The following is a 20,565-nucleotide window of genomic DNA, read 5'->3' as shown; positions in this document are numbered from 1 at the left end:
ATGGGGACGTTAAATCCGATGCCTCGTTTAAAGAAAGTGCCATGCTCTTTGCATGTTAAGAGGGGTCCGTAGGTGACCTGTTGCAAGGCTAAATTTCTGTCCCTATTCAATATACCCTTATTTCCTGTGGCAGTCTAAATTTCTCCGACCTTAATCCCGGACGCCTCTATTACAGAACCTACCTATTGTAACTATTGTTAATTCGTTCTCGTCCTGAATATGCATGAAATATTTGCCACTGGACGTTAAGCAACCAACAATCAAACTAAATCCTTGGTTCTATTGGTACAGAAATCATTTCTGGAACAGTTGTTTCCGTTTTTTATTTGTATATTGGCACTGTGTACACTTCATTAAAAGTTTGATATGTTTTTAAACATTCCTCTCCAAAACTACCTCTCTTTAACTTTTTGAGTATTTTTATCTCATTTTAGAGAAAAAAAAGATATCTATCTATTTATGATTTAAATCGAATAAAACTTATAATCAACATCTAATTAAGAAAAAATGAATCCGAACCAAATAAAGGGAGACTATGCCAATCCACATAAATCATAATTATAAACAACACAGTCAAATATAAATAACAAAACAGTGTTCAAAATCCTACAAGAATACACTAGGGAATGTATCCTATTACAATGAAGTATACATTAAATTTAATATTCAGGACACCTTTTTTTTTCATTGATTTATAAAAAAAAGAATTTTCTGAACAAGGATAATTTTAATTTTCATTAAGTTTCTCAGGTAAATTTAAAGAAAAGGTATTGAAAAATATTGAAATAATGATTAATAATAATATAATGAACGCATTTTAAATGAATTGTTTAACAGTTAGATAACTAAAGCTCATTTATATTTTAGTGTGTTTTTTAAGGTTGAAACTTATTTTGAACATCTAATTAAGAAAAAAATGGATCCGAATCAAATCCGCTTACAATACAATAATAAACAACACAATCATAAATAAATAACCAAAGATAGTTCAAAATCCGACAAGAAACCACTTGGAAATTCTGTCCTAATTACTATGAAGTATCCTTTTTTAAAAAATATTAAATTTAATATTCAGGGCACCTGCTTTATGAAAAAAAAATTCTTGGACAAGGGTAATTTAAGTTTTTATAAAGTTTCTCAGGTAAATTTAATGAAAAGGTAAATGATAGAGGAAAAATAACTCCACCTATGAATGATTGATTGTTGGTTGCTTAACGTCCAGTGGCAAATATTTCATGCATATTCAGGACGAGAACAAGTTCACAATAAATACAATAAGTAGGTTCTGTAATAGATTAAGGGATTAAGGTCGAAGAAATTTAGACTGCAACGGGAAATGAGGGTATATTGGATAGGGACAGACATTTAGCCTTGCAACAGGTCACCTACGGACCCCTCAAAGAGTTGTTGCAAGGGTTCTTAACGTACAAAGAGCGTGGCACTCTCTTTAAACGAGGCATCGGATTTAACGTCCCCATTCTGACCGGACGTGGCTGCAAATTTGTACATCCCGCACAGCCAAACGGACGCCCCATTTTGGCTAATGGTTTTACTGCCGGTCGGAGAAAGACCAATGGTGACCATGCTTCTATTCCCCAGTCACCCTTGGGGATACTTCACCTATGACAACAGGGGATAGTATTATAGATGTTTTTGGGGCGGAAATATATTTTACTCGACTGGTAAGCGTTCTACATTGTGTTTACAGCAGAAAGGGATGAAAAGTTTCGTTTCCGCCAATTTTCAATTTAATTTTTTGCCCTTCTTTACACTTTCTCGCTAGTTTCGTGACATTTTTTTTTTGTTTGTTTTCTTTTTGAATATAATATGAAACATTCCTATCTTTTCGTCTTCTTTCTTCATCAAACCAATTAACGGCCACCTTTTCAGCTAATTTCTTGACGAAAGACAAGTACTATGACCGGAAGTGAAGACCAGAGAACATGTTTTTTTTCCGCAGCAAATAATTCTGTTCTGGAGTTTCTAATGTCTACATAGGATTTAAGGTAAGTCCATAGAATTATCGATAAAAGTACTGGAAAATGGCTAGCCAGCCAATAATAAATTGCTGTAAATTTGGTCGAAAAAGCAACAACTTGTTCATTACTGATGGGCCGGAAACTGGAATGAATTGCCGGGGAAAAGGAGAGGGCGACACAGTATTTTCTGACTGTAAGGAGTCTGGCTACAGCCCTTATCCGCAAGGATCTCGTCAACCACCGACACGGGTAGCAACCCACAGCCTACGGGTTGGAGAGCCTATTTTATTCAAAACATCGGGAAACTCGAACGATGTTCGGATCACTTAAGTCTGGCTTCTACCCTTCTAACCTGTCAAGCATATGGGAAACCCTATCAGGAGACGAAGCTCCAGCTGGCATAGTTCTTGGGGTCACTGAGACACGCATGCCCCCCGACCACGGCAAGGATAGCGATCCACCCGGGGGCCTTTGTGTTAGATAATGGACCGTCATTTCACTGCCTTACGACTTTGGTCCTGATAATGCTTGCGGTCATCGTTAATACTATGTCCGAGACTCATAGACCAGTATTTCATCATCGTGGTTAGCGGGCTGACCAACCTGGCCCTGAAAGCAGGCGTTGAGAAGGTAGTCAACAACAAAATAGTCAACATACCAAAACCAAAATAGCGGCTGTCTTTTTCAACTGTTCCAGCATTTCGATTTTTGTCAACAAATTATTTAAACGCTCACCAAAAGCCTTCGTACACCGAGCCGACCGTGCGAGGGCTTAACAGCCAGTCAAGGTTGTTATAAATCAAAGTGCTGGATAGCATCAGTTGAAAGTTTGCAACGGTGGATGTGTATTATTTCAAATAGGTTGTAGATGTGTATTATTTCAAATAGGTTGTAGTTGTATTATTTCAATTATGTATTTAATCACATGTTTTCTTTCAGAAATCATTGTCTCATCAGCAATTATCAAAAATCACTTTATTCATGTGTTTGTCATGTAAAATTTTGATACTTTCTATTGCAACCTTCAACTGTAGATGCAAAATAATCAAATATACAGAAAGCTCTGTTAATTTCTTTCTGTGCCCATCCCATGTAAAGGGCCTGTGATTTTAGTATTTTTTTTATTGATTTAGGTCCTTCATATTTGTTTTTAGTAAATTGTATTATTACTAATTAAGCAGTTAGTTTTCATGTTTGAATTGCTCCTCTTTTTTAAATCAGGGCCTTTTAAAGCTTACTATATGGTATGAGTATTTCTCATTGTTGACGACCGTATGGTGACATATAATTGTTTATATATCTTCCTCCTTTGAACTCTTTTGAATAGCTGGTTCATTCGCAAAAAATACCACATCTCTTAATTTAAATAAGATAGCAAACTTAAATCATTACAACTGTAATGAAAGTGAATTTATATTAAAGCTTAAATCAATACAACTGTAATGAAAGTGATTTATATTAGAGCTTTAATCAATAATGGCACTATGTAGATTGATTGATTGTTGGTTGTTTAACGTCCAGTGGCAAATATTTCATGCATATTCAGGACGAGAACAAATTATCAATAAACACAATAGGTAGGTTCTGTAATTGGAGCGTCCGGGATCAAGGTCGGAGAAATTTAGACTGCCACGGGAAATGAGGGTATATTGGATAGGGACAGAAATTTAGCCTTGTAACATGTCACCTACGGACCCGGCAATATGTAGACAGGAATAAAAAGTTAATATACACTAGATTCGTAGAGGTACTTTATTTCATAACCATGTAATACATTTTAGTTGCTGCTGTGGAATTCAGCATTGAGGCAATGACATTTTGAGATTTTTGGTTTTCAGCCATTCATTTGATATTATCTTTGCCCCTGTGTTGAGTTGACACATTGTTAACAAGAAATAATTGTAACGGGATGTTGTTACGAAGTCTCCCAATCAAAGCTGTAATAATTCGTATTTCCCATGTTCGCTTGACATTGAGCAAACTCCAGTACACATTGGTTTGGTCTAGTAAAGTGATATGCATAAGTGACGCCTTGGGATTGACGCTGTATGCCATTCAAAATTCTTCAGGAATATATATGGTTTAGGGATGGGTATCTCCACCGTTTACAAGTTCTCAAAAAGGGGGAGGGTGATCCCCAGGGGAATCGCCCTTTACTTCATTTGATTTGGGTTTTTTTTTGTCCCATACAAGAATATATATGGTTAAGGGGTGGGGATCTCGGCCGTTTTCAAGTTCTCAAACTGGAGGGGGTGGAAGTGACACCAGGGGACTCGACATTTATTTCAATTGATTTGTTTCATTGTCCCATACAAGAATATATATGGTTTCGGGGTTGGGAACTCGACCGTTTACAAGTTTTCAAAAAGAAGAAGGGTGGGGGTGACCCCGTGGACTTCCCCTAAATTTCATTTGATTTGTTTTATTGTCCCATACAAGAATATTTATGGTTTAGGGTGGGGATCTCGACCGTTTACAAGTTCTCAAACTGGAGGGGGTGGAAGTGACACCAGGGGACTCGACATTTATTTCAATTGATTTGTTTCATTGTCCCATACAAGAATATATATGGTTTCGGGGTTGGGAACTCGACCGTTTACAAGTTTTCAAAAAGAAGAAGGGTGGGGGTGACCCCGTGGACTTCCCCTAAATTTCATTTGATTTGTTTTATTGTCCCATACAAGAATATTTATGGTTTAGGGTGGGGATCTCGACCGTTTACAAGTTCTCAAACAGGAGGGGGTGGGGTGACCCCCAGGGACCCCTTATATTTCATTTGATTTGTTTTATTGATTGATTGATTGGTGTTTGCTTTACGCCGCCTTAACGCAAGGTTATATCGCGGCGAGAGCTAATTCGAACATTTAACAATTTAAAGTATATTTTTAAAATCAGACAAAAGGTCCTTCAATATACTAAAACTCAAGTAATAAAAATGTTTATTTAAAAATAAAATTCAACACTAAGTAAGATAAGGTGATAAAAATTAAAATCATTTTCAATTAATACATTTTTATGTTTTATAATATATTCCAACTTCTTTTAAGAATGAAACAATATTTGTAATTGGAACACTATCAAATAATTCATACATATTATTGACATTGAAATGCTTCCTACGAATGTCAGCAAAGTCAATACAATTAATTAAAACATGTTTAATAGTATACTTGCAGTTGCAATGTATACACTGTGGTTCTTCTTCATTTTTTAAAAGATTGATGGATTGATTGTTGGTTACTTAACGTCCAGTGGCAAATATTTCATGCATATTCAGGACGAGAACAAATTAACAATAAATACAATAGGTAGGTTCTGTAATGTAGGCCATCCGGGAAGAAGGTCGGGGAAATTTAAACTGCCACTGGAAAATGAGGGTGAATTGGATAGGGACAGCAATTTCGCCTTGCAACAGGTCACCTACGGACTCCTCAAAGAGTTGTTGGCATCGGATTTAACGTCCCCATTCTGACCGGACGTGGCTGCGTACTTGTACATCCCGCACAGCCAAACGGACGCCCCACTTTAGCGAGGGTTTTACCGCCGGTTTAAAAGATATTCATGTGTTATTCTAGTATGACCAATACGGCATCTAGATATAACACACTGATCTTTTCTGCACATAAAAGTATTAAAAGGTTTACATAGTTTAGGTTTAATTTCATGTAATTTATTATCAACTTTTTTCCTCCATTCATTTCTCAATATATTAAAAACATACTCTCTAATATTAGATCTAAAATCGGTATATGGTATATCACAGTTCGATAAGGGATCATCCAGAGCATTTTTTGCTTCTTCGTCTACAACCGTGTTTCCAGGGATTCCAACATGACTCGGAACCCATAGAAAAAATATTTGTTTATTAAGAATTTTTAGATTCCTCATTACATATAAAATCTTGAGAATTATCGGGTTTTTAATTTTAGTATGTTGTATAGCTTGTAAGCATGAGAGTGAATCAGAACATATTATAAATTTGGATTTGTCTGAAGTAGCAATAAATGTTAAAGCTGAAATTATTGCCTTTGCTTCAGCAGTAAATATGGATGCGGCAGATGACAAACGGAGAGTCGCAGCTCTGTCTCCAATGACAGCAGCAGATGCAACTCGGTTACCATCCTTCGATCCATCTGTATAAACAGTTGAAAAATCTGAATAATTTGCCTTAATTTCAGCAAAATGTTGTTGAATTACAAGAGGGTTTGTTTCGTTTTGTTTTGTATTTACGGAGGTCAAATATCATTTTCGGCTTTGGAAGTTCCCATGGAGGGCATTTGCAAGTTTCAACTTGTGCAACAGATTTTAAATCAGATGTGGTTAAATGAGGTTTTAAACGAATCCCTAAAGATTTGTTTTATTGTCCGGGCCCATAAAAGAATATATATGGTTTTGGGGTGGGGATCTCGACTGTTTGCAAGTTTTCAAAAAGATGAGGGTGGGGTGACCCCCGTGGACTTCCCCTATATTTTGTTTTATTGTCCCATAGAAGAATATTTATGGTTTAGGGGTGGGGATCTCGACCGTTTTGTAACATATCTTAATTGACCAGTTAAAAAAATAGCTTTAAATAAATTTTCGTCAGAAAATCACTATCGGATCAAACCTGTATCGTAAAACTATGCATTTAAAGTCGATATTCCGATTTGACTGTGGCTATTAGTCAGAGCATCAATTTAAATTCAATTAAGAAATTATTGTGTGTATTCATTACTGTATTTTTTAAGAGAAGACCAAATACATTTCGCTACATGAAAAACAACAATGTTTAGATACATACCTTTTTAAATTATGATTTTTGGGTGACATGTACCATGTAATTGTTGTTAATTTTTGGAGTCTACTCCTGTATGGTAATTTGTAAATTTTCATTTAAATGCTTTGTCTTTTAGGCACATTTTACTTCACGGCTTTCACAAAAAGTCCGTAATATTCGATGGAAGTGGAATAAAAAAAGTAAACTTGTGCAGTCGGATGATGGTCCACCTACAAAAAAGAAAGGTCCCAGGCGATATGATTTGGAACCAGATTTCACAGGTACACTAGTCGAGATAGTTTTTGCAGTTTCATTGTAAACACTACAACAGCTGCCACATACTTTTAACGTAGAACATGCAAAATAATCCATTGGGTGACTAAGCATTCATTAGTCTTGTACTGTTTTGATTAAGTGCCGAATTGACCATGTCGTCCCTTTCTTATCATTTCATTCCCCAGTCTCTTCAATCCCTCGATTATTGTCAAAACTGAAACACGTTGTTTTTCTACTTGGAAGTTTTATCCACCACTAGAGTAAGATGGAAATCCGAATATCTTCATGAACTTCAGATTCGTACAAAGTGGCAAACTGACCGTCGTAATCTACAAGTTGGTGACTTAATTCTCATGAAAGATCAGGATGCGCCACGTAATTCATGGCCCGTAGGACTTGTGGACAGGGTATTTCCAAGCTCGGATGGCAAAATTCGTAAAGTGGAAGTCGCCATCGTCAAAGACGGAAAGCGCACAACTTATTCCAGACCAATTACCGAATTGGTTACTCTCCTTGAAGCTGACTGACTATAATAGTGACATTGTGTTTTATTCAATCACATTTAATACACGAACAATTAGTATAACATTGTTAGGGAAACACATGTTAATTTGTCATATGACATTATCTTTTAATTTTGAAAATGTAGTGATTTCATAAAGAAATCAGAGGAGGAGTGTACTGTTTTGATTAAGTGCCGAATTGACCATGTCGTCCCTTTCTTATCATTTCATTCCCCAGTCTCTTCAATCCCTCGATTATTGTCAAAACTGAAACACGTTGTTTTTCTACTTGGAAGTTTTATCCACCACTAGAGTAAGTTAACCTTTTATATTTGTGCTCATTTTTTATATCGTTGTGCATATTGTTTAATTATACATTTTATGCAACTTCATATTTGATTATTGGTGTTCATTTACACACGACATGAGTAAATATTGCCGCTGTGAATATACAGTACTGATTGTATTTTTTATGTATGCATTTCCCCCTTAAATTCCATTCATTATTTGTCAATCCCACATGTTAGGATTTATTTTTGTGTTTTATTGATGTAGACAAGGGTCACGCTCGAATTTTCTAGAAATACAGTCCCGCACAGTCTCAACGTGTGTAAAATTTATATCGTGCGTGGTATGAAGAGTACAGTCAATGACAAATGCAACCTTTCAATCTTCTTGCATATTTAGATACGTGTGTGCAAACTTTTTCTGATATATTTATGTTGTATTTCGAAGTGTAGTGTACAAGAGTTACTTGTATTGAACTGTATAACCATTTTCTTTGTGAATGTACTACTATTTGACATTTATTGTATAAGTGTTGCCTTAATAGTATGCTTATGATTGTTATTTTGTACTTTCAGTTTTTCACCCTCTCCGGGGGTCTGTATACCAATAAACTGTTGATCTCTCAACGACTTATCAGTACAGTGAAAAATCTACATAATAGAGATAAACCCAAGATAGATTCAACATGTCACAGTCAGAATCCGTTTCTGAAAGAGAGTTAAGAACTTCTAGAACACTTACATCTGATGGAGATCACCTTTTCCAACAGTCTAATGAACGACATCAATACATTATTAGAACTATTAGGAGAGATATCGACGCTATTATACTAGACGTAGAAGATAATCCAGTGGTGGACCTCTCCACAGCGTCGACGTACAGAGATGAAATTTCAAAACTATCAGAAAAGTTTGAAAAAGAAGCTAACACATATTTTGATTTCTTAAAATCATATAGGACAAAAGAAAGTGAAATCGAGCATGCATCATTTAAAGTGTCATTCTATGCGTTAAAGGCCAAAATATCCGTCGTCAAACAACATCTTAGTGAATTACTACCTAGTAGATCCAAACAAGATAGTGAACGAACTCTTAAAAGTCGTAGCTCCCATCATAGTTCCCGTCATACTGGGTCAACAAGAAACTCGTCACTAAGTGCTCAATCAGAGATTCTTAAACAAACTGTGAAACTGGAAACCGCAAAGACACGACTTAAATATGCCAAAGAGGAGGCAGAACTGTTGCACCGTGAAGCTACACTCAAAGCAGAGAGAAACGTCCTCTCTATGAAGCGAGAAGTCGACGAAGCTGAGTCGGGATTGCAAGCCGTTAAGAAGGCTTTGAATTATGATCCTAATGACTATGATGAAAGTTATGAACCACCAATAATTGCTAATCCGGTAGTTCAGTATGCCGATGTAGACAGGATATATGAAAGAAAGTACCGTAGTTCTAAAGTACCAGATACACATAACATTACAGAACGACGTACAGCAGAATTTGTGGAGCAACAGCGCTCACAGCATGCTTCTCATTTGACCGAAAATGACTTTCAAGCAAACAGTGTTAACATTCCTGTTCATTCTTTAGGACCATTGAATCCAACAGCACGACCTTTTGTTCCGACCCAGAGGAACGAAGCACAAGAATTGGCCAAGTTTATGGTGAAGAAAGACTTGATTACATCTAGGCTCATATCATTTGATGACCAGCCTTCACATTACTCATCTTGGAAAATTAGTTTTCAACACATAATGACCGAGTTAGATACAAATCCTTTGGAACAGTTGGACCTTCTAATAAAGTTTTTGGGACCAAGCTCAAAACAGCATGCTCAGAACATTAGATGTGCTAATGCCAATAATCCGGCTACTGCAGTGCGGCTTATATGGGAACGCTTAGATGCTAGATTCGGTAGTCCAGAGATGATAGAGTCGTCACTTCACTCACGTATAGTTAACTTCCCGAAACTTTCAAACAATAACCGAAAGGAACTCTACGAGTTAGCGGACTTAGCTGCTGAGATCGAGTCTATTCGCAAAGATGAAAAGTTTGCCACCACATTCGCTTACTTTGATTCGTCTCTAGGTGTGAATCGTTTTGTAACCAGATTACCTTACAGTATTCAAGAAAAATGGACTACTACTGCCAATGGTTATAAGTCAAAAAACCATGGAGCATATCCGCCATTCTCCTTCTTTGTGCCATTCTTGCAAAACATTGCTAAAGTGCGTAATGACCCTGGATTTTTATATGACAATCAAGACACCAAACCGACCACATCTAGACAAACGAGGGTACAAAATCGTTTTCGAAGTCCTGCGCAAGTTTCAAGCATTAAAACCGACATTGGACACAGTGTTAATAGACCACCTATTCAGAAGCAAAATGAGGACTTGTGTCCCCTCCATGGAACTAATCATACACTTAACACGTGCCGTGGTTTCCGTGCTAAACCATTATCAGAGAGACTTGATTTAATTAAGCAGAAAGGTTTGTGTTTCAAGTGTTGCGGACCTAAGAGACATTTCCGTGACAAGTGTAAAGAGGATGTCAAATGCAGTGTGTGTTGTTCTCGTGACCATCCGTCAGCCTTACATGTAGATATTACAGCCGAACCCCAGAAAAAGCACGAGGAGGAGAATTCTAAGGAACAGATTAGCAGCAAATGCACCAAAATATGTGACTCGATACACAATACCAGTAAATCATGTGCTAAGATAGTACTCGCCAAAGTATATCACTCTGATAGACCAGATCATTTCAAAACTGTTTACTGTGTGATCGATGACCAAAGTAACTGGACTTTAGCAACGTCAGATTTCTTCAACTTCTTCCGAGAAAACGACACTGAAACCGAATATGTACTTGCTTCTTGTGCAGGAAGGTTCGTTACTAGTGGACGAAGAGCTTCCGGATACGTGTTAGCGTCGCTTGACGGATCATTCTGTCTTAACGTACCTGAAATAATCGAATGTAATGACATTCCAAACAATCGGGAGGAAATACCCTCATCTGTTGTAGCTTCAAGTTATCCGCACATGATGGACATAGCAAGTTGTATTCCTGACATTGACAATCAGTCTGAAATACAGATGTTAATAGGCCGTGACCTTATTAGAGCACACCATGTTATTGAACACCGTGTTGGAGCTGACGAAGTACCGTATGCACAGCGTTTACCTTTAGGATGGGTTATTGTAGGCAATGTATGTCTTGGTAGATTTCATGGACAAAAAGTAGTTAATGTAAACAAAACTGTAATCTTAGGCAACGGACGACCTACATTATTGTCTCCGTGTGATAGCAAGATGTCAGTTAAATTAGACCCAATCTTCGACAAGACTAAACTAGACGAAAAGGAAGGTGTGTCAATAGAGGATCAAACCTTTTTGAATATAATGTCATCGGGATTCTTCAAACAAGATGATGGACACTGGATCGCTCCACTACCTTTTAAACCCAACAAACCTTCTTTAGAAAACAACAAACAAATTGCAGAGCGTAGAGCTAAATCGTTTGATATGAATTTACGTTGCAACTCCGTAAAGCGCACACAAGTGTTAGATTTTATGCAGAAACTGTTTGATCGAGAACATGCCCAGATAGCACCCAAACTATCGCCAGGTACTGAGTGCTGGTACTTGCCTATGTTCGCAGTGTATCATCCGAGGAAACCAGAGAGTGTAAGAGTAGTTTTTGACTCTTCTGCAAAACATCATGGACTATCTTTGAACGACGTCTTGTTGAAAGGTCCAGACATTTATAACAGCCTTCTTGGAATATTACTCCGTTTTAGGAAAGAGGCTTACGCCGTGACCGTTGATATCGAACAAATGTTTCATAACTTCAGAGTCATAGATGAACATAGACGTTTCTTGCGCTTCCTGTGGCACAAGGACAACGATTTTGAAAAACCACTTACAGAATATCAGATGTTAGTACACGTCTTTGGAAACAGTCCGTCCCCAGCAGTGGCTACGTATGGTCTGAGACGAACTGTCCAACGCGCTGAACTTGATGTGAAAGACTTTGTTAGCAACAACTTTTACGTAGATGATGGACTTACCTCTTGTGCAACTCCAGAGGGAGTTATTGATCTTGTTCAAAGAACTAAGAAAACTTTATACGAAAACGGTAGACTTAGATTGCATAAAGTTGCATCTAACAGCAGGTTAGTGCTAGAAGCATTTCATTCAGATGACCTTGCCAAAAATCTCAAAGACCTTGACCTTGGATCGGCAGATCTCCCGATGCAGAGAAGCTTAGGTCTCTCATGGGACACAGAACTGGACGAGTTTACCTTTAGTGTGTCTTCCGACATCAAGCCATTTACACGCCGCGGAGTGAAAACAGTTGAAAAATCTGAATAATTTGCCTTAATTTCAGCAAAATGTTGTTGAATTACAAGAGGGTTTGTTTCGTTTTGTTTTGTATTTACGGAGGTCAAATATCATTTTCGGCTTTGGAAGTTCCCATGGAGGGCATTTGCAAGTTTCAACTTGTGCAACAGATTTTAAATCAGATGTGGTTAAATGAGGTTTTAAACGAATACCTAAAGATTTGTTTTATTGTCCGGGCCCATAAAAGAATATATATGGTTTTGGGGTGGGGATCTCGACTGTTTGCAAGTTTTCAAAAAGATGAGGGTGGGGTGACCCCCGTGGACTTCCCCTATATTTTGTTTTATTGTCCCATAGAAGAATATTTATGGTTTAGGGGTGGGGATCTCGACCGTTTTGTAACATATCTTAATTGACCAGTTAAAAAAATAGCTTTAAATAAATTTTCGTCAGAAAATCACTATCGGATCAAACCTGTATCGTAAAACTATGCATTTAAAGTCGATATTCCGATTTGACTGTGGCTATTAGTCAGAGCATCAATTTAAATTCAATTAAGAAATTATTGTGTGTATTCATTACTGTATTTTTTAAGAGAAGACCAAATACATTTCGCTACATGAAAAACAACAATGTTTAGATACATACCTTTTTAAATTATGATTTTTGGGTGACATGTACCATGTAATTGTTGTTAATTTTTGGAGTCTACTCCTGTATGGTAATTTGTAAATTTTCATTTAAATGCTTTGTCTTTTAGGCACATTTTACTTCACGGCTTTCACAAAAAGTCCGTAATATTCGATGGAAGTGGAATAAAAAAAGTAAACTTGTGCAGTCGGATGATGGTCCACCTACAAAAAAGAAAGGTCCCAGGCGATATGATTTGGAACCAGATTTCACAGGTACACTAGTCGAGATAGTTTTTGCAGTTTCATTGTAAACACTACAACAGCTGCCACATACTTTTAACGTAGAACATGCAAAATAATCCATTGGGTGACTAAGCATTCATTAGTCTTGTACTGTTTTGATTAAGTGCCGAATTGACCATGTCGTCCCTTTCTTATCATTTCATTCCCCAGTCTCTTCAATCCCTCGATTATTGTCAAAACTGAAACACGTTGTTTTTCTACTTGGAAGTTTTATCCACCACTAGAGTAAGATGGAAATCCGAATATCTTCATGAACTTCAGATTCGTACAAAGTGGCAAACTGACCGTCGTAATCTACAAGTTGGTGACTTAATTCTCATGAAAGATCAGGATGCGCCACGTAATTCATGGCCCGTAGGACTTGTGGACAGGGTATTTCCAAGCTCGGATGGCAAAATTCGTAAAGTGGAAGTCGCCATCGTCAAAGACGGAAAGCGCACAACTTATTCCAGACCAATTACCGAATTGGTTACTCTCCTTGAAGCTGACTGACTATAATAGTGACATTGTGTTTTATTCAATCACATTTAATACACGAACAATTAGTATAACATTGTTAGGGAAACACATGTTAATTTGTCATATGACATTATCTTTTAATTTTGAAAATGTAGTGATTTCATAAAGAAATCAGAGGAGGAGTGTACTGTTTTGATTAAGTGCCGAATTGACCATGTCGTCCCTTTCTTATCATTTCATTCCCCAGTCTCTTCAATCCCTCGATTATTGTCAAAACTGAAACACGTTGTTTTTCTACTTGGAAGTTTTATCCACCACTAGAGTAAGTTAACCTTTTATATTTGTGCTCATTTTTTATATCGTTGTGCATATTGTTTAATTATACATTTTATGCAACTTCATATTTGATTATTGGTGTTCATTTACACACGACATGAGTAAATATTGCCGCTGTGAATATACAGTACTGATTGTATTTTTTATGTATGCATTTCCCCCTTAAATTCCATTCATTATTTGTCAATCCCACATGTTAGGATTTATTTTTGTGTTTTATTGATGTAGACAAGGGTCACGCTCGAATTTTCTAGAAATACAGTCCCGCACAGTCTCAACGTGTGTAAAATTTATATCGTGCGTGGTATGAAGAGTACAGTCAATGACAAATGCAACCTTTCAATCTTCTTGCATATTTAGATACGTGTGTGCAAACTTTTTCTGATATATTTATGTTGTATTTCGAAGTGTAGTGTACAAGAGTTACTTGTATTGAACTGTATAACCATTTTCTTTGTGAATGTACTACTATTTGACATTTATTGTATAAGTGTTGCCTTAATAGTATGCTTATGATTGTTATTTTGTACTTTCAGTTTTTCACCCTCTCCGGGGGTCTGTATACCAATAAACTGTTGATCTCTCAACGACTTATCAGTACAGTGAAAAATCTACATAATAGAGATAAACCCAAGATAGATTCAACATGTCACAGTCAGAATCCGTTTCTGAAAGAGAGTTAAGAACTTCTAGAACACTTACATCTGATGGAGATCACCTTTTCCAACAGTCTAATGAACGACATCAATACATTATTAGAACTATTAGGAGAGATATCGACGCTATTATACTAGACGTAGAAGATAATCCAGTGGTGGACCTCTCCACAGCGTCGACGTACAGAGATGAAATTTCAAAACTATCAGAAAAGTTTGAAAAAGAAGCTAACACATATTTTGATTTCTTAAAATCATATAGGACAAAAGAAAGTGAAATCGAGCATGCATCATTTAAAGTGTCATTCTATGCGTTAAAGGCCAAAATATCCGTCGTCAAACAACATCTTAGTGAATTACTACCTAGTAGATCCAAACAAGATAGTGAACGAACTCTTAAAAGTCGTAGCTCCCATCATAGTTCCCGTCATACTGGGTCAACAAGAAACTCGTCACTAAGTGCTCAATCAGAGATTCTTAAACAAACTGTGAAACTGGAAACCGCAAAGACACGACTTAAATATGCCAAAGAGGAGGCAGAACTGTTGCACCGTGAAGCTACACTCAAAGCAGAGAGAAACGTCCTCTCTATGAAGCGAGAAGTCGACGAAGCTGAGTCGGGATTGCAAGCCGTTAAGAAGGCTTTGAATTATGATCCTAATGACTATGATGAAAGTTATGAACCACCAATAATTGCTAATCCGGTAGTTCAGTATGCCGATGTAGACAGGATATATGAAAGAAAGTACCGTAGTTCTAAAGTACCAGATACACATAACATTACAGAACGACGTACAGCAGAATTTGTGGAGCAACAGCGCTCACAGCATGCTTCTCATTTGACCGAAAATGACTTTCAAGCAAACAGTGTTAACATTCCTGTTCATTCTTTAGGACCATTGAATCCAACAGCACGACCTTTTGTTCCGACCCAGAGGAACGAAGCACAAGAATTGGCCAAGTTTATGGTGAAGAAAGACTTGATTACATCTAGGCTCATATCATTTGATGACCAGCCTTCACATTACTCATCTTGGAAAATTAGTTTTCAACACATAATGACCGAGTTAGATACAAATCCTTTGGAACAGTTGGACCTTCTAATAAAGTTTTTGGGACCAAGCTCAAAACAGCATGCTCAGAACATTAGATGTGCTAATGCCAATAATCCGGCTACTGCAGTGCGGCTTATATGGGAACGCTTAGATGCTAGATTCGGTAGTCCAGAGATGATAGAGTCGTCACTTCACTCACGTATAGTTAACTTCCCGAAACTTTCAAACAATAACCGAAAGGAACTCTACGAGTTAGCGGACTTAGCTGCTGAGATCGAGTCTATTCGCAAAGATGAAAAGTTTGCCACCACATTCGCTTACTTTGATTCGTCTCTAGGTGTGAATCGTTTTGTAACCAGATTACCTTACAGTATTAAAGAAAAATGGACTACTACTGCCAATGGTTATAAGTCAAAAAACCATGGAGCATATCCGCCATTCTCCTTCTTTGTGCCATTCTTGCAAAACATTGCTAAAGTGCGTAATGACCCTGGATTTTTATATGACAATCAAGACACCAAACCGACCACATCTAGACAAACGAGGGTACAAAATCGTTTTCGAAGTCCTGCGCAAGTTTCAAGCATTAAAACCGACATTGGACACAGTGTTAATAGACCACCTATTCAGAAGCAAAATGAGGACTTGTGTCCCCTCCATGGAACTAATCATACACTTAACACGTGCCGTGGTTTCCGTGCTAAACCATTATCAGAGAGACTTGATTTAATTAAGCAGAAAGGTTTGTGTTTCAAGTGTTGCGGACCTAAGAGACATTTCCGTGACAAGTGTAAAGAGGATGTCAAATGCAGTGTGTGTTGTTCTCGTGACCATCCGTCAGCCTTACATGTAGATATTACAGCCGAACCCCAGAAAAAGCACGAGGAGGAGAATTCTAAGGAACAGATTAGCAGCAAATGCACCAAAATATGTGACTCGATACACAATACCAGTAAATCATGTGCTAAGATTGTACTCGCCAAAGTATATCACTCTGATAGACCAGATCATTTCAAAACTGTTTACTGTGTGATCGATGACCAAAGTAACTGGACTTTAGCAACGTCAGATTTCTTCAACTTCTTCCGAGAAAACGACACTGAAACCGAATATGTACTTGCTTCTTGTGCAGGAAGGTTCGTTACTAGTGGACGAAGAGCTTCCGGATACGTGTTAGCGTCGCTTGACGGATCATTCTGTCTTAACGTACCTGAAATAATCGAATGTAATGACATTCCAAACAATCGGGAGGAAATACCCTCATCTGTTGTAGCTTCAAGTTATCCGCACATGATGGACATAGCAAGTTGTATTCCTGACATTGACAATCAGTCTGAAATACAGATGTTAATAGGCCGTGACCTTATTAGAGCACACCATGTTATTGAACACCGTGTTGGAGCTGACGAAGTACCGTATGCACAGCGTTTACCTTTAGGATGGGTTATTGTAGGCAATGTATGTCTTGGTAGATTTCATGGACAAAAAGTAGTTAATGTAAACAAAACTGTAATCTTAGGCAACGGACGACCTACATTATTGTCTCCGTGTGATAGCAAGATGTCAGTTAAATTAGACCCAATCTTCGACAAGACTAAACTAGACGAAAAGGAAGGTGTGTCAATAGAGGATCAAACCTTTTTGAATATAATGTCATCGGGATTCTTCAAACAAGATGATGGACACTGGATCGCTCCACTACCTTTTAAACCCAACAAACCTTCTTTAGAAAACAACAAACAAATTGCAGAGCGTAGAGCTAAATCGTTTGATATGAATTTACGTTGCAACTCCGTAAAGCGCACACAAGTGTTAGATTTTATGCAGAAACTGTTTGATCGAGAACATGCCCAGATAGCACCCAAACTATCGCCAGGTACTGAGTGCTGGTACTTGCCTATGTTCGCAGTGTATCATCCGAGGAAACCAGAGAGTGTAAGAGTAGTTTTTGACTCTTCTGCAAAACATCATGGACTATCTTTGAACGACGTCTTGTTGAAAGGTCCAGACATTTATAACAGCCTTCTTGGAATATTACTCCGTTTTAGGAAAGAGGCTTACGCCGTGACCGTTGATATCGAACAAATGTTTCATAACTTCAGAGTCATAGATGAACATAGACGTTTCTTGCGCTTCCTGTGGCACAAGGACAACGATTTTGAAAAACCACTTACAGAATATCAGATGTTAGTACACGTCTTTGGAAACAGTCCGTCCCCAGCAGTGGCTACGTATGGTCTGAGACGAACTGTCCAACGCGCTGAACTTGATGTGAAAGACTTTGTTAGCAACAACTTTTACGTAGATGATGGACTTACCTCTTGTGCAACTCCAGAGGGAGTTATTGATCTTGTTCAAAGAACTAAGAAAACTTTATACGAAAACGGTAGACTTAGATTGCATAAAGTTGCATCTAACAGCAGGTTAGTGCTAGAAGCATTTCATTCAGATGACCTTGACCTTGGATCGGCAGATCTCCCGATGCAGAGAAGCTTAGGTCTCTCATGGGACACAGAACTGGACGAGTTTACCTTTAGTGTGTCTTCCGACATCAAGCCATTTACACGCCGCGGAGTTCTTTCAACAATCAACAGTCTGTATGACCCAATTGGCTTTGCTGCACCAGTTATCATTAGAGGCAAATTACTCATGCGTCAAATGCTTTCATCTTCATCTACTATTGATTGGGATGATCCACTTCCAGAATTACTGAATCAGCAATGGGAATCGTGGGTACATTCATTGAGCGAACTTGAAAATTTGCGTATATCTAGAAAGTACAATGGACCTTCATTCGCCAATAGTGTTAAACGAGAGGTTCACATATTCTCAGACGCTTCTAAAGATGCAATTGCAGCTGTTGCATATATTAAATTGTATAGTGCAAATACTGTTAACATTAGCTTTCTTTTCGGAAAAGCCAAAGTTGCCCCGTCTCACGGACACACAATCCCTCGTCTGGAACTATGTGCTGCAGTCTTAGCAGCAGAGCTTCCCGACATTATTCGAGATCAATTAGATATCAACCCAGATGATTTTTATTATTATACAGACAGTCGTGTAGTACTAGGATATCTGACAAACGAAACAAGACGCTTCTACATTTATGTTGGTAACAGAGTCAGTCGAATTCGTTCTTCATGTCAACCTACTCAGTGGTCTCATGTGTCTACCAATGAAAACCCAGCTGATTTGGCTACTAGGTCCATCAGCACGATAGATCTTCCAGAGAGTCTTTGGATAAAGGGCCCCGACATGCTCGTGACTAACGACAAACAGGATGAACACGATCACTTACTAGTAGATCCAGAAAATGACAAAGAAATTCGTCCATCAGTTAGCTGCAAGAAAACAGAACTCCAAATCGAATTTAATGAAACTTCATTAGGATGTAGTAGATTCGACAGGTTTTCTCAATGGACACGTCTCGTCAGAAGCATTGCCTTTATAAAATCGGTAATTCGTAAGAAACTGCACCAAGACGGAGTTATTTCGCCCGATCTGCTAAGAGACTCTGAAAACTTAATACTACGTTCAGTTCAGCAGGATGCCTTTTCCGACGAGATTAAGTTGCTTCAAGAAGGTAAAAGCATAACATCAAAAAGCCAGTTGGCTCAGCTGTCTCCTATACTAGGTTCAGATGGACTCGTACGAGTAGGAGGAAGGCTCAAACACGCTCCTGTAAATGATTCATTAGACCTGTCGCACCATCCTGTGATCCTTCCAAAGAACCACCATGTTTCGTCACTTATTATTCATCATTTTCATGAAAGTATACACCATCAAGGCCGACAGTTGACGGAAGGGGCCATCCGTGCCGGAGGCTATTGGATTATTAGTGCAAAACGTTCTATTTCAACTCTCATCAACAAGTGCATAATTTGTAAGAAGCTCAGAGGAAAACTTGAATGGCAGCAAATGTCCGATCTCCCAACAGATCGACTTAGCCCATGTCCACCATTTTCTTATGTCGGCGTGGACACATTCGGTCCATGGTCCGTCGTATTTCGTAAAACTAGAGGAGGCTCAGCCAACCAGAAACGTTGGGCGTTACTGTTTACATGCATGACCACACGCGCTGTGCATATCGAAGTGATAGAAGACATGTCAACCTCGTCTTTCATCAACGCTATGAGACGCGTAATTGCAGTTAGAGGTCCTATCATACAATTTCGTTCTGATCGAGGAACCAATTTCATTGGAGCAACATCAGAGCTCAATATTGACCCTGAATTTGTCGAAAAAGGACCAATCAAGGAATTCTTACTGAAATCCGGAACTACCTGGAAATTCAATCCACCATATGCACATCATATGGGCGGCTCATGGGAGAGACTTATCGGTGTTTCTCGTCGGATACTCGACGGCTTGTTATTGGAAAACAAAAGTAGGACAATTACACACGAAGTGCTTGTTACTCTCATGGCTGAAGTTATGGCCATCATAAACAATAGACCGTTACTACCAGTTTCGACTGATCCAGAGTGTCCCAGTATTTTGAGTCCGTCGACACTTCTTACGATGAAAACTTCACCAGACGTGAAACCGTTTCCTTTATTCGGTCCAAAGGATATGTTGAAAGCTCAATGGAAATGCGCACAAGGATTAGCAGAAGAGTTTTGGCGTAGATGGAAATCCGAATATCTTCATGAACTTCAGATTCGTACAAAGTGGCAAACTGACCGTCGTAATCTACAAGTTGGTGACTTAATTCTCATGAAAGATCAGGATGCGCCACGTAATTCATGGCCCGTAGGACTTGTGGACAGGGTATTTCCAAGCTCGGATGGCAAAATTCGTAAAGTGGAAGTCGCCATCGTCAAAGACGGAAAGCGCACAACTTATTCCAGACCAATTACCGAATTGGTTACTCTCCTTGAAGCTGACTGACTATAATAGTGACATTGTGTTTTATTCAATCACATTTAATACACGAACAATTAGTATAACATTGTTAGGGAAACACATGTTAATTTGTCA

General features: G+C 38.2%; 2 long non-coding RNA genes across 4 annotated transcripts; both read left to right on the top strand.

Annotated features, from left to right (window-relative positions):
- The first annotated feature begins 7,138 nt into the window (after positions 1–7,138).
- Positions 7,139–8,428, top strand: LOC127732421 (uncharacterized). 2 transcript variants are annotated; one of them, XR_007996249.1, is made up of 2 exons: positions 7,139–7,271; positions 8,378–8,428. It is a non-coding gene; the product is annotated as an uncharacterized LOC127732421 (long non-coding RNA). The 2 variants fall into 2 exon arrangements; XR_007996248.1 differs by lacking the exon at positions 7,139–7,271 and adding an exon at positions 7,281–7,827.
- Positions 8,429–13,171: 4,743 nt separating this feature from the next.
- LOC127732422 (uncharacterized) lies at positions 13,172–14,461 on the top strand. Of its 2 annotated transcripts, none has more exons than XR_007996251.1 (2): positions 13,172–13,304; positions 14,411–14,461. It is a non-coding gene; the product is annotated as an uncharacterized LOC127732422 (long non-coding RNA). The 2 variants fall into 2 exon arrangements; XR_007996250.1 differs by lacking the exon at positions 13,172–13,304 and adding an exon at positions 13,314–13,860.
- Positions 14,462–20,565: the final 6,104 nt, after the last annotated feature.

The sequence above is a fragment of the Mytilus californianus genome, unplaced genomic scaffold, assembly GCF_021869535.1.
Source record: "Mytilus californianus isolate M0D057914Y unplaced genomic scaffold, xbMytCali1.0.p SCAF_24, whole genome shotgun sequence".
Classification (NCBI taxonomy): Eukaryota; Metazoa; Mollusca; class Bivalvia; order Mytilida; family Mytilidae; genus Mytilus; species Mytilus californianus.
This window is presented reverse-complemented; position numbering and strand designations above follow the sequence as displayed.